The sequence below is a fragment of the Anas acuta genome, chromosome 23 (assembly GCF_963932015.1).
Source record: "Anas acuta chromosome 23, bAnaAcu1.1, whole genome shotgun sequence".
Lineage (NCBI taxonomy): Eukaryota > Metazoa > Chordata > Aves > Anseriformes > Anatidae > Anas > Anas acuta.
This window is the reverse complement of record NC_089001.1, coordinates 532,410-547,655: the sequence shown is the minus strand read 5'-3', so window position 1 is coordinate 547,655 and position 15,246 is coordinate 532,410. Positions and strand designations below refer to the sequence as shown.

The following is a 15,246-nucleotide window of genomic DNA, read 5'->3' as shown; positions in this document are numbered from 1 at the left end:
CACGCTGCGCTGTGCTCGGTGAGGAGCAGCCCCATGGAACAGCGTTCTGGCAGGTGATGCTCCCAAGCTGTCTGCAGACCTGAAATGGAAGGATGTCAAAACCAGATTGAAAAGAAGAGTAATATCTAAGGCAGAAACAAAGCCCGAAAGCCTGTGCTGTGTTTAATTTCTACAAAGTGCTGTGCTTCATTCTCTAGCATGTTCTCTGCTACAGAAAGCAGGTCCTGAAGGGCTCGGTGCCTCTTTCCCAGTTTGGTTCATCTCAGAAGCAGAGAGGTGCTCCACCAGGCCATCCTCATTCTTGTTTTCTTCTTTATCTTGTCTGATGTTTAAGAATGTTTATATTTAGCACAGTGCTGGAAAGAAAGATGTTTTTCAAAAGCTTGCTTCATACATGCCTTCTCTGTTTTTTTTCCTTACTCATTTCACTGAACTAAAATTCACTGACAACTTTTGGATAGAGGATAGCAATATTCCATAAAACCCTGGGAAAGGCAGTAAAGTCACAGCTAGGAATAAGCTAAAATCACTTGGAGTTGCTACGAAGCTGCAATTCTCATACAAAGGGCAACAAAGCCAGGGCAGTCTTGTTGGGAAGGGTCCATTCCAGGACCCTTCCTGCTTCCCCTTCTTGCCTTCTCCTATTCACACTATGGCATTTTTTCCTGCACAGAGGAAGGCAGGTGAACGGAGCATCTGTTTTCCCTCAGCACAGCCCTCTGCACACAGTGTTCAGCACACCCAGGGGCAGGGATGCTGGAGGCTGATGCTGTATCTGCGTGGGGCCGGGGCTCCATTCGCTGCCTGAGTCCCTGCAGCCCAGCCCAGCATTGCTATAGAAACAGGGAGAAGGGAGGAGATGCGCAGGAATCTCAGCAGCTGACCAAAAATAGCTCCTACCTTCCCGGCGTGCTGGAGCCGTTCACAGCCTGACCTTTCTGCCGGAGCCTCCTGTGTTTTGTGGAGGAGACACAATTAGCTTTCCCGTGGCCCCATCACGACTCGCCTCTGCAGCCAGCCGCTGTGCTGCCAGCTGGATCCTGGTGCTGGCTGCTCAGGGGGAGAAAAAGGGACCGATCCCAGGAGTGAGCTGCTCTCTGCAGCCCTCCCCAGCACCAGGATGGGAGCAATGCAATGTCCTCCCCATGGGTCTGAGTATTTCTGTGTGTCTTCACACGTGGGGCCTGTAATGCCGCTCACCCGCGGGCCCTTCTCAGGGCTCCGGGGGAAGTCTGTGGGTCCCAGGCCTCGGCCGGATTCAGGCCTCCCAGGTTGGAGCTCTCTGGGAGTTGCAGCCCTCGTGTCACTGGCGAAAAAATACCTTGGTATTCATTTTGGAGGCAGGCATCTGACAACTGTGGGATCTGAGGGAGCCGTGTCCTGGTTTCTATTCCTAGGACAGCTTGAGTCATGGGTCCTGAGAGGCAGAGCTGCATCCTGCATCTCGCCAGGGCTTTCCTCTCGTCTAAATCAGCATGACAGGCTCAGGCTCTCTAAGAAAAGAAAGGCAGATCTCTGTCACTGCCTCTCAGCCATTCTCCAGCTGCTGCCTTCCATGACAGAGGGACCGGCTCCCTGGCAGTCAGCCCTTCTCCTCCCATCCTCCCACCATGGGGCAAAGCCCCCCAAACATCATTCCTCTGCCCCCAGGCTGCTCCTGGACCTCCTGCAGTGGCTCCTCCAGCTTTACATGCCTCCCAAAACTGAGACCTGAGAAATAGACATTTCTCATGTCTATTTCCTATATAGACATTTCTCAATGTCTATTGCCTATAGACAACCACTGGATTTAAGGCTGATACCCCATAAAGCTGTTTGTTCTTTCTTTTCCTCAGGCTTTCAGAATCAGACAGATTTCTTTATCCGTCAGCACCCAAGCCTGCCTCCAGAGGGATTTCTTTAGGCACTGTCAGCTCTTTTTGCCCTTGGCAGGCGGGCAGCATGCCTACAGAAACCTCGCTGCTCCAAGGAGGCAGGTTGGATGCTTCACTGAAGGGAGATGACCTTTGTTTTGACATATTTTTTGCCTCTTTTAAAATATTCCTTTTTTGTTGTTGTTGTTTTTCTCCAGTGATAGGCAAATTTCTCTCTGGGCTTGTTTTCATTCTCACTGTAAGAGCTGGGAAAATTATGCATTTTTTTTTTTCCTAAAAAGAAGTTAATTTATAAGCAGCGGAGGCAAAAACCACTTTCCTTCTCTCGCCCATCTATGACTGCAATAATCTGTGAGCAGGCAGTACCTGAGGAGCCACAGCAAATGCCCATGGCAATACAGCACTCAGCAGCAGCTGGCAGCAGGGACAGGCCAGTGCTGTGCTGGGCTCTTTTCTGTGGGAACAGAGCTCTGATGTTGGTTATCTCCTGAAAATCCTCACTGCCAAGCCCTGCTCTGCGTATTGTGAATGCCACCTTCTTCCTAAGCCAAATACTCTCTGGACATGTTAGAACAAGTTGATGAGAGCTAATGAGGCCGGGCTGATTTATTGAAATCAGCTTGCTTGGTTTTTCTCTCCGTAGCACGGCTCTAAGCGAGGAGTAAAGGCACTGACATCACCGGCATGAGTCTGAGGTAACGCCAGGGAAAGGAGGGGCAAGCACACACTGTTCAATCAGCTGCTCTGGCTGCAGATCTGCTTGGCATCTCCTATTTGTGTCACTTGTCTCAAAATAGGAACTGCCAGCACTTTGCTAAATGCAGTGGAAACTCCTTTTCTTCCAGTGCTGGGGCTCGAAAAATCTCCTGGAGCCTCCTCCTCTGCTACGCTGCTTCTGGAGCATCCCCCAGATGCGCCTCGGGAAGGTGCACCAGGCAGCTCTACCCCCTCTGCAGCACCAGGATGTTACAGGGACCATTTATTTCTTTTTTTCTCCCCAAGGTGAAGGCTTCCCAGGCTGCTGCCCTGCGCCCTGGAGTTCTTCACACTGCTGCTGCTTCACCCCCAGTCTGCAAGCACTTGCAGAGGGCCGGGGGCTGAATCCACCACTTCGCAGTCCCTGGCTCAGGCTCCCAGCCAGAACCTTAAGGAAGTAAAAGCGGGGTCTGCAACTACAGCTATTTGAAGTGCCTCCAAGTTGGCTGCCTGGTGGGTTGTGTAACTCCTATGGCATCTGCAGCAGCCGTCCTCCTGGGAATCCTGTGCCTTGAAGTCCCTGACAGAGCCACTCTGACACATGTTCTGCATAGGTGTTTTCTTTCACCACTTAATCAGCAAATGGTCGATCTCTTGTTCATGTCCCAGACAAAATGGGATGCAGTCAGACCTAGGTAGGGTCACTGCGGTGACTCGGCCCGGCAGGAGCAGAAATGCATTAGAAATTTTCTGCTGCTTCCTGCTGCAGCCACCTTTACACTGTGCATGCTTGGTACGTTGAACAACAGGGATCCAAGTCTGTATGGGGTTTCAGGGGCTTTAGTAAGACATTAAATCAGCTCATAAAGTGGAAAAAAGGGACAGAGAAGGAGAGTCTTCCTGTAATGAAGACTCCAGTGGAATACTTCATCCTGAAACCTGCTCAGTGCCAGTCCGTGGCAGCAATCACAAAATTTCAATAGGAAAACAAATAATTTCTACTAGCTTCATCATTAAATAGTGGTACTAGAAGCTGACTTTATAATTTAGTTGATTAAAGAGCCTCACAAACCACTTATTCTGGGAGCTCCCTGCAGTGTCAGGCTGCTGTCCCCAGTACCCCATCTCTGAGAGGGATGGAGCAGTCCCACAGCCCTGGGAAAGCTCTGCTTGTCTGCCTTCTTCCTCTTACTCGTGTATTTTCTTCCTCCAAAAGCTGCCGTTACCTCTCACTCCAACAGCACTGTCCCTGAGACTGAACTGCACCGTCAGTAAAATTGTTTTAATAAATGATACATTGTGTGCAACCTCATTCTTCTGCGTTCCACATAATGGAGATTGGAACTTCATAAAAACCAAGTTTTCAATGCCTCATGCATTCTTTCTTTGTAGGAATTAGGCTCTTATTTAAAGGGTGTTTTATTTGCTGATTACAAATAGTGCATTCATGCATCGAAGGAAGTTATGCCTTGATTCCCAGCAGGCAGAAATCAACATGGGCTCCTGACTCCAGAGAGCTCTGTTGATTTCCCCCCGCTGAAGAGATGACCCTTTCTTCCTAGGCAGCTCTGCCTTTCCCTGAACAGTTTCCAAATGATGACTCTACCCAAAGATAAAGAAGTTGATACGTGTCATGTCTAATCCACAGAAAAGGAGGATTTGTGACTCACAAAGTACTTAACACTTCCTTGGTTTGATGCCTGGCTCAGAAAGGTTCCTCCTGGCTGAACCGGTGTGTTTGTAAGGAAAATGCAAGCACACTGAGATCCTGCTGGGGCCTGGGAATGAGAAGGACATGTCCTGCTGTCCAGGTACAGCCTGGGTAAGATAAACAGGAACACCCAGAGCCCCTCGAGATCACTGTACCTGTCTGAGAAAGCCTTGCAGGCTTTTCTCCTCCCTTTTCCCAATGACACTATGCTTATAGCCAGCTCAAATCCCAACCAAGCCCTATTTACAGGGAGGGAGCTCAGGCACATCCATTTAAGAGTGTGGAAGATCTCACATACCTCAAGGGTTGTGGAAGTACCTCAGGAGAGCGAGCAAAATTCACCAGAAGGACATCCAGGACGCTTACTGCCCCTCAGCTTGGTGGCTGCGGAGCAGCACAGCTGGGGGCAGAACTGCCAGGGAAAGAGCCTGTGCAGCCCGTCAAACACACAGAGACCTCCAGGAGCTACAGGTGGGAAGCACAAAGTCAAGAGATGGTGTTAGGCAGGCTTCCTTTACTTATTTCATAAATAAGTACAATCCTCCCCCAGTCTGCTAATATTAGCTCTGGTGTGGAGGCTATTTCCTGCATTCTTGTTTTAAACTTTTAATATTTTGTTTTCAGTTTAGCACCTACCATTATGTGCTTGCTCACGCTCCATTGGGACCGTTACTATTTGTGCTTCTGTTTGTTGTTTTATACTTCATTTCCCCCCCATCTTGATTTTTAAATGCCCTTTGGAGAGTTCAGCGAGTGTTCAACTTCATTTATTCCTACAAGTGAAAACCCTGTGTTTAACGCCACGCAGGATTCCTTCCACTTCGCGGTCCGGTAATGAGCTCTCTCCAAATTACTCTGCCTTGAGAGTATTCTCAGTAAGGAAATGTGCAACATCTGAATTCACCAAGTATTTTTAAAGTTTGATGCATTTAAATCTTGGCCTCTGCAGATTTAATCTTCGGTTAGGCTCCTATTTTTATTCAGTCCTGTAATCACACATGCTTGAGGGTGATTTATCATTTCCCAGTAAATATGGAGAAAAACATGCTCCCTTGACACCTTTAGGATCCTGGCTGTGGTTGGAGTGCCTGCAAGGGACCAGCCCATGCTGCAGCTCTCACCAGCGGTGCTGCCCCCCGGAGATGCCCTGCGCCAAGCTCAGCCACGCCAGAAACCAGAGCTGCCAAGTGCGATTTCTGGCTGGGGCAACCAGGCAACTTTCAGACATATGTGAAATTTAATTTGGAAATTAGTATTATTGGTCCCAGCATAAACAGGAGAAGAGAGAGCAGGCTTTGCGTTTTCTGCTTTATGGGCTTGGAGGTAATGGGAAAATCTTCCAACATATGATTGTTTACCAGAGCCGCAGTCCCAACATCCAACATGCTCCAGATTTTTTAAAGCGTTTGTAATAACAATGGTCCAGATCTGTATCTTCGAGAAGCCAAAGAGCGTCTTTCACTTGGATTCTACTGAGCCATATCCTTAGCAGGCATAAAATGGCCCAGCTCCAAAAAAATTAGCAGAGCTGCAAACATTGACACCAACTAAGGATCTGGCCATATGTGGATTTGGATGAACACTTTGATTTTATATTTTCCAGGCATAGTGCAAAACATTGGCTAATTGGCAACATTTGTATTTAAAAGGCAGTTAAAATAGTAACTGTATTTATACATCCGTGTATAGAAAAATAGATGCAGAGTGGGAGGAGAGAGCTCAATGGATGCAATCTTCTGGAATGGAGAAGCTGAAATTCAGTTTTAGGGCAGCAACAGGCTCTCTTCACAGCCTCCTGTCATTTATTTCCAGCCCGTTGCTTTGCAGACCTTAGATTCTTCTTGGGACTGCTTTTGAATTTAGAACAAGTAATGCAGCGATACTTACAGAAAGGCCAAGTAGCTTTTCAGATGTGTATTTTTTTATTAACCTGCAGGTCCCCAGCTTTCAGCTAGTTGGTAAGTTGGGACAATTATAAAACTGTTTGGCTGCTCCCTTTTGCACAGAGAATCCAGATGAAGTGGAAGCCATGCAGTGTCAGGAAGGGTGACATTTCTCCGAGGTGCACACACACACACACACACACACACACACACACAAACTGCAGAGCAGCAAGAGAAAAGCAAATGTATCTTGGTCCTGCCTCCAAGCGGAACTGGAGTGTTTGGGAAAACCCTACCCTAGGCAGCTGAGCTGGTGATTTCTTGCCTATTTCCTATTTTTGTTCCTCGATTTATCACTGATGTAGCGCAGGAATGAAGCGCCTGGCCCCTAGGTGAAGCCGCAGAAGGACGCTTGCCCGGCCTCCCTGCAAGGGGTGCTGCAGAAGCAGGCAGATCACAGGCGAGGTGGCAAATATTGACTTTAGGTCTGTTTGTGTGAGCCTGATATGAATCCCCACACAGACCCAGCTATTTATCAGGTGAAAAACTATCCCATTATGAGTCCCTGCTCCAGAACCAATATTTGATTTTAATATTATGTGTACAGGCACTTGTAAAATAAACAGACCTGTTTGCGCTGGTATCCAGGCTCCTGCAGACAGCGAGTCAGATACATTGTTCTGCTCTCCTCTCCCCTTCCAGAGCAAGATCATGGAAAACTTTGGGGAAGAGAATAGAAGTTGAACCAAAAAGAACAGATCTGTATTTCAGGGCTGGGAAAGACATGAGGCAATTGCCATTGCCTGTGCCAGAGACGACGGCAGATTTAATCAGTCAAATCTTTCCTCAGCTGCCACCTCCGTGTGAAGAGTGCTTGTGGCAATAAAATTTCCACCTTGGGGAATGCAGCAGCAAGAAGTAAGCAAATCAAAGGCAAAAATGATGTTTTAAAGGCAGCTATTTCTGTGAACCATTTCACACCAGCCTCACCACCACTCCACAGAACTGATTCAACACCAGTTGCTTGTTTTCCACTCAAAAAGCCCTCCCATGCAGTGCTTTGATCAGGGCAGCTCTGTGACACTGCAAGGGTTTGCCTTCATAGATGACCATCCTCCAGGATAATTTGGCTCTTAGGGTCTTCTTCTGAGTTCTTTCACAGCTTCATGAATCTGAAATTACCCCTTGGAGCTGATGGATTTGCTCTTGGGTAGATCAGGAGCCCAAGGAGAACCTAGGCTGTAATTTCTACAGATTGAACTTGCAGTTTATCAGTTGCATCTGCGGGCTACAAGGCTCACTGCAGCCTGGACAGATGGTTTGAAAGATATAAAGGGTATGAGAGGAATAATCCAGCCATATCCTGCTGGACTTAGCATCTCCTCTGTGCCATTCTCGTTCCATGCCCTGGATCCCTCAGGGGAACTCATCAAACCCTGTTTGCTTTGACCAGACAAATGTTTCTTTCCAGTAGTTTGAACTGCAGTATTAAGAAGCCTGTTTAATTAAGGTTTCTGCCACTTAAATCAAGCAGAACACCACGCAGAGCACTGAGTAATAGGACCCTGATCTCCACAGCAGCTTTTTTTTCCACCATAAAGAAAAATAAACGGCATTCATGCAACTCACCAATCTGCTGTGTGCTTTCCAGCAGTGGTCTCTGATGCAAATTGCAAGAGCCTGAGCTCTTGCCTCTTCTGTGCCAGGGACAGGAATAGGGGAGGATGTGAGACACTGCCTCCTGCATGCATCGTGTGCTTGCCAGGAAGGCTGGAGCACTGTGTGACAAGGTAAAGTCCTCCCTGCTCCCTAAAACTTCCATCTACCCTGCCAAGCTGAATGTGCTGTTTGTATTCCAGTCCCTGCTTCGATGCTCCTGCTGCAGGGATGGATGCTCTGCTGGCTGCTACACCAGGTGGCCCTGAGGACGTGACCAAGGCCGCTCTGCTGGTGCTGCAATGGGGCTGTGTTTTGCCGCTGACGTCTTATTTAATTTCTTCTCTTCTGGCTTGAGAGGAATTCTCTTTTCTTGGCTTTCATCCTTCTGGAAAGCAGCAGGTGTTTTCAGTGTCTCTAATTCTTGAGGATAAATATATTTGTTGCTTCACCTGTAGCTACTCCTTAATAGCACTCCTGTTTACATTACGGCTGGGATATGCTCATCTCTGTCTGGCTTTATTTCCAGCTTTCATTCCACTCCTTTATGCAAAGCAGAGACAGTAAATCTCATTTCATCAGGGTGTATTCATAACGAATTCATATCCAAGCCTCTTCACAGACTTTTGGCTTTAATTTATTGCATTTACACCTCCAAATAAGCAACATCTTTTCGTCTTGCACAAGAATAATGTTTTCAGAAGATGTTAGAGCTAGATAGGATAACTGCAGGAGTTCCTAAGAGAGCTATTTGGCGAACCAAAGCTGGGCTGTGGATTCCCGGCTGTAACCTATTCTACACCTTGCACAAGAAGCCATTCTCTTTCTTCTGTGTGCCTATATTTCTTTAGAGTCATGGCATTGTAACTGAAATATTGTTTCTTCCCATGCTCTAGTAAGCAAGTCCCTTTTTGTGAAGCATTTCCCAGGTCACCGGTATTCAGCTCATGGGCTCCAGCTGGTCCTGACTTTTAATTTTTTTTCCCATTGATTTATTTGCAAACTTCAGTATCTCTTTAGCCCGTCTCTGAACAATGTAAGTGGGTCGAGGAGAGCTAAACTCTCCAAACACCAGCGTCCTAATTAATGTTCAAAATTAAAGTGCTAATTGTGAAATGGCGTGTGATTCAGCTGCCTCCATTCAAAAGCCCTTTATCAGTGTGCTTGAGGCATGTTTTTCCTTTGTTTTCAGGCTGCAAAGGGGGATTGCAGGGACCTTATAAAAACCTGGTAACTGCTCAGTTCGCCTGGGATGCTTTGACAGAGCCACGCTGGGGACAGCAGCACGTGCTGTGATGCCGCCGACCTCGCTGGCTCAAACTCTCCAAGGAGCGATGCTGCTTGGCTTTGAAACCCAAACGCCAGGCAGGGAGCTGCTTGGTGCTCAACTACAGGACTCAGAAACGGAGAAATGCAATTGCTTTCAAGTGTTAGAAGTGTTAGAGACCGGGGGATTTATGGGTCTCACGTCTTTTGCTAAAGCAGGTCCATTAAGCGGACTGCCACTGGTCTTTTCTTCTTGCACCAGCTAGGCTTGAAGATTGTTTTTCCCAGTGACTCATCAAGGGCTTTGTATCATTTAATGCTTTCAGAGATAAATAATCCATGACATCATCTAACAAAGAGAGCAATTGTAAAAAAAAAAAGAAAAATCAATTGTTCTTGGCACCTATTGTGAGCAGGAAACCTTTGGTGGTGGATATTGAGTTACAATCACCATTTTAGACATTTTTTGGCTGATACTTGGTGCCAGAGGATTCCACAGCATGAAATAATTTCTTGACGTGGTGTGTTAGTCAGGGATATCAGAGACTTCTGCATCAGCAGGACAATATATGGCCATTTGCTGTGAATCATCAAGCCTGTTCCCAGCTTTGTGCTGTGACTTGTGTGACCTTGCAGAAATCACTCCTCCTTTCTCTGCCAGCCCGGCCCTCACGCAGCTATTTCACCCTTCTGGCTGTTTGTGGCAGGGCCTTCTCTTGCTCGCTGCCCATAAATCATCTAGCTCCGCAGGGCTAACCCTTGGTTGGCTCTAGACCTCTTTTATGGGCTTCCAGGGAATACAAACAATAGCATCAAGGTACTGAACATCAGCACAGACACAATAGCAAAGAGATCTGCTTGAGAACAGAGATACCTCCTCAGCGAAGCCCTGCTTTGTGAGGTGTTAAATTAGATTAGGCTTTGGAGAATAATGAAGAAAATCCAAAGTATCAGGGGTCCTTTCCAGCACCTTACAGTGCCCTCCCCCTGCACAAAGAAGCTGGTCTTTGGATCATCCTGATACAAAATGCCCCCTCCTCTAACACAATTTCCAGCAACTCAGAGAGATCACACTGTTCATAAACCAGAAATATCACCAAAATACATCCTTAAAGAATAGCCTCCCCCCCCCCCCCCCCCCCCCCCCCAGCCCGTCACTTGCTCCCTTGGACAAAGCAGCAGCCGCTTCCTGGGAGTTTTGGCACAAGTTAGCCTTGCCCTGGCACTGCAGGACTTTGCTTACATTCATTAGTGCTCTATCGCATTTGCATAAGCAATGTCTCAACAAGCACAGCCCTTTATCACTGTGATTCATGGAAATGACACAGTGGATGGTTGTGCTAACTTCGCCTTGAAATTAGGATGATTTATTCATTAGGAGGGCTTGTTATGAAGTCATTGCCATTGCTGTTGTCTCTGCATACAATTAGGAACAAGGGTGCTATGAGAGAGGTACAGGGTGGGATGAAAGTCTCCTGGGGGGCCTCCCTTGTCTGTACTCTTCAAAGTGTGCAAGTAGAGGGCAGGAGAAGAGCAAAGCCCGGCTCGGATACACTAACACAACTTCAGGGCACAGAGCAGATCATTATGAATTCCTGTGCTATCCGCTCTAATCGCATTAGTTGTGATGGATTCTGGTGGTGTCCGTGCTGTAATTTCCATTGCTGGTCGGCACTAGTCCACTTAACGTCCACTTTCTGTGGAGTGTTTCCAAGCAATTAGTATTCCCCTCTTTTATGCGAGGGGTCATGGGTTACAGTGTGCTACTGAGGAGGACGGGCTGGAAGGAGAGGGAGGGGGACCAGCACCTCCCTCTGCAGGGAAAGAGGATAAACCACAGCTCTGCTCGCTACAGAGAGACTGTGCTGCCTTCCCACCTGCTGAGCCCTGCAGGGAGACCTGTAGGATCACACCTTTCCTTTCTGAGATGAAATCCTAGCTCCATCTTCTCATTTCTCTTCAAGACTACTGTGGGAGAAAGATCTCACAGCACCACACTGCAAGGGGCTTATTCACACGCCTGTAGCCAAAATGCCCCCTTGCTTCTCTGAATTCATATTGTGCCTTCAGTAACACACCTGTCCTAGATGATGTTTGCAAGCTTATCACTTACTCACTCCTAGGAGCCATGGGGTGATGCACACACTTGTATTTATACCCCAAAGATGTTAGAAAAACATGCCACAATCTGCACCTCCAACTCCCAGAGGGGTGATCAGGCACCCACTGCATTCTCAGCAATGCCTGAAAACACCAAGCTGTTACCCAAGTCACGAAATAATGAGCAAGCCCACATGTTGCAGGCTTATCCTTACTTGAGCTGCTGCCACGTCTGTTCCCCAGATGCTGCAGGGTGCTGGGGAGAGGACAGGCTCCCTGGAGACAGCCAGGGAGGTGAAGAGAGGGATATTTGGTGCTGCTTCTCAGTGGAAACTGCCCTGGGAAAAGGTCAGGAACGTCAATTAAACGGAAAAAGAAAAGAGCAGGAGAATTCTGCACACTTTCTCTGATCACTGCCTTCACGTTTCTTTCCTTGAGGCCCTGGCCCACAATCATGGTGCCACGGGCATCCATCAGCATCCCAGAGCATCACCAACACTGCCACACTGAGCAAGGCTCCCACCCCCATCCACCTAAAGGACAGAAATCTCTGTTTTCAGGGATGGGGCTGGCACAGAGGGAGGGATGGCAGGGTACAGGCCAGCTTTCAGACAGCTCTTCTGCCCCCAGGAGCTTCCTATGAGCATCACCAAGTTGTCTGCGTGCTGCTGGCAGGGGTTGGTGCCCAAGCCAGAAAGGAGGATGGTGCAGTTCTCCAAGCAGTCTCACGTAGCTGGGGCTGCACGAGAAGTGTCACATAACCGTGCTGCAGGACACCTTATCCAAAACATCGGCTACTGCCTCTGCAGGGGAGCCCCTTCCTGGCTTCTTCTGGACCCATGGAAGAGCATTATTCCACCAACTTCTGATAGCACTTTGGGAACCGAAAGGAACAGCTTGCCAGGAATATTTTAAAACAAAAAAATATGGAGCAGTTAAACCTAGATGCTCTTTGCATCCTCTCATTCAGTAATAAATTGTGTTGCTCTTCCAAATGCTCAGTCTGGACAAAGCGTGAGTGGTGCCATCTAAACACAGCCTGACCTCCTAGTGCATCCAAACAGATTTATTTCTCTCCCGAGGTATGCTTACGAGAAAGTGACTTACGCAAGAGGAAATCAATAGAGCTCATCAAAACTGGAGCACTGGGTGGGGGAAATCCAAATATTTTGAACTTAATTGGTTGGCACTTGTTTTTTAAAATTGATGTTCCAGATTAGCACTTCAAAATTTCCTCTGAATTCCTCCGATAATTTCCCACATATTAGGAAGACTTGGGACCACTGAAAAGTTTTTGCTTGAAAGGTGTTTCAATAGCAGTATAACGCTGATATGAAACGCATGATATCTGTATCATGCAGCACAGCTTCCACCCTTACGGAAATAGCAGCAGAACACCGACCTGCTTCACCTCGACTTTTCCCGACTGGAAGCTCCATTTCCATTTTTCCATGAAATATTCTGGGTTTGATATTAAAGTGGCACACTGTAACAGAAAAGCATCGAGCAGTTCTTGAGAACAAAGGCTCATGTGACCCCCTCCTTCCTCAGCAGCTCTCCCCGGGGGTACTTTTACACCCACGACCATCTCTGCAGCCCCCAGAGCCACATCAGCAGCCTGCAAGGCCGATCACTGGGCAGGGATCTTGGGAGTACCACAGAGCAGATCCATAAAAAGCTCTCTGGCAATCCAACAGATCAGAGTAAAACATTTCTTTCAGAGGAGAGCTTTACAGGATGCTTAAAAATATTTTGTGCTCGACTCAGTGTGCTAATTGGCAGGGCTTCAGCTGCTGGCCTGGCTCTGGCAGCAGCTCCAGGGCAGAGCAGCGAGTGGCTCTCCCCGCGCTTGCAAAAACCCCAAGTGCAAACCATTTCCATGCTCTCTCCTCTCTCTTTGGCAGGACAGTCTGCTTCTTTTTCGCTCACGTGAATCCTTCTGGCGCTGACAGGCGAGGCACACTGCCTCCTTGAGCCATGAAGCTTTCTCACAGACAGGGCCAGGGAGCTCAGCCTGCCCAAAAGCAGCTCCGGGAAGCTCAGCTCGGCTCCTGCTGGGCTGCAGCTGCTCCAGCAAGTGCTGGCCTCATGCTCCGTGCTCAAGGCTCGCAGTGAAGACAGACTGCATGTACCACGCACGTCGCAGGAGATCCATCACGTGGCCACATGGTGGAGTTTCCTTGGGAACCCATCTTCCACCTGTGGGGAAACCCTCACAGCTCTCCCTTCATTAATTTCTATTTTTTCCCTGACCTCTCTGGCAAAGCACAGCGTATTTCCTGGGCAGCTCACAGAGCCAGTGAAGGGAGCTGATTCTTGTACGCATACTCTCAGCCTTGTCCAGCCACATCTCCCTGTAAAGAGCTCCTTGCCCAGCAAACCCTTCTGCAACTCCCTTTGCAAACTGCAGTACAATTACATTTTTCCCCCCGGTGAACTCTGCTCCTGTTTAATGCCACTACGTGTTGTAACAGAAATAAGCAATGTTTCTAGGCATCTGTCAGACCATGTTGCCAGCAGGTACCGCAAATATTTTAGACATAAAGCAGCAATACAAGGAACAAGGTTACCTAAAATTGCCATTAAACCATATGGAAGCAAACACAGTCAAAATTGCTTTGCAAGCCACAGAGCATCAAACTAATCAATGTCACTTGAATGCGACTGAACTGTAGGAGGCCCTTTGTCATATTTAGTTTGTATACAGGATTATATTGGAAATTGATCCTATTTCTTCAAGCAAACAGGCTTTATTTGTTTTAATTACTTTTTTTATATATCCTTCCCCTAATCTGAGAGATGAAAATACAGATAAAAAAGATGGGCTTTTCTCAAAGGTACTGCAAAATTCCTCCAGTAATCCCCATTAGAGAGAAAAAATCCAGACCAAGAGCTCAGGCATTTTGACTGCAGAATTCAGGAGTTAGGGACAGTTTGAATATTTCTATATCTAGAGATTCTGGACAATGAGGCACCACACAACAAAATTATTTTTCTGGCAGATGATGAGGCAGCTTGATGGTGAGACCTTAGGAAGCCTACTATAGCCATGAGACTCCACTCCAAAACTTGCTTAAGAGAGAAATACCAGGCTCTAAACCCAAATTTCAGTGAAGTTACCATGTGCCTGGATGGGCTAGGTTGTGTGAAGTGATGCAAACTTGTGGGAAATTGGTGTTTGTTTTTTTTTTCCCCCCTTTCCTTCTCCATTGTTTACTAAGAGCCAAAAAAAAAAAAAAGAAAAAAAAAAAGACACACCGTGCTCTAATGTACAAGGAAGCTTAGGACCAGAGCTAGGACAAGAATAGCAGCTCACACCCTAGGGGTGGAAAACCCTAATGGGATATTTGCCACCCTACACAGACAGCACAGCAAGGTCAGTGCCTTGAGGCCAAACAGGGATGTGGCCATCAGGGCTGTGGCAGCAGCAGCTCCAGGACATCCTGCTCCCATCAGCGAGCCCTGGTGAGTTGAGAAAGTGGTGCCGGGGGAAGCACCTTATTGTGTCTTCATGGCAGCCCTCTAATCTATAGGTGCTGTCAGAAGAAATGAAATAAACCTGCTTACTACAGATTGGCCTGTCTCTCTTTACTGCATCTCCAGTGATAGATGAGTGCCACTCATGATCTTTGAGAAGCAGCTGTAACTTTCAGAGGTCTAACTAAAGCCAGGAGCTGTAATTGCTGCGTTGCTTCATTGACAGGGCAACCAAGAAGCAATAATCATTACCCCCTGCAAAGGTTAACTCCTTTGTATCTCCATAGAAGGATGAGAGAGAGGCAGGAACAGAGCCGTTCCTGGGTGTAATTTCAGTGGATAAACCCTGCAGCAAGGCTGATGCCTTCAGATTTCGGAAGAGCAGACAGATGCCCCCCTCCTGGATGCCTCACCCCATGGGTGATGCCTCTCCAAGGACACAGAACCTGCTGCTGCCCCTCCAGCTGGCTTCCTGGCATCTCCCTGCCTCCTGCTGATGGGCTGCTGAGGAAAGGGAAGGAGCAGGTCTGGTCTCGCAGATCAGAGCAGCTGTAATGCAGGAAAAAAAATGGACCTTGGAGCC

At 47.7% G+C, this 15,246-nt stretch overlaps 1 long non-coding RNA gene across 1 annotated transcript in view; it reads right to left on the bottom strand.

Moving 5' to 3' along the window:
* Positions 1-7,997: 7,997 nt before the first annotated feature.
* LOC137843720 (uncharacterized) overlaps positions 7,998-15,246 on the bottom strand; it is a 22,698-nt gene continuing 15,449 nt past the window's right edge. Inside the window, exon 3 of the long non-coding RNA XR_011089639.1 lies at positions 7,998-12,672. This is a non-coding gene — a long non-coding RNA (uncharacterized lncRNA). The remainder of the gene's footprint in view (positions 12,673-15,246) is intronic.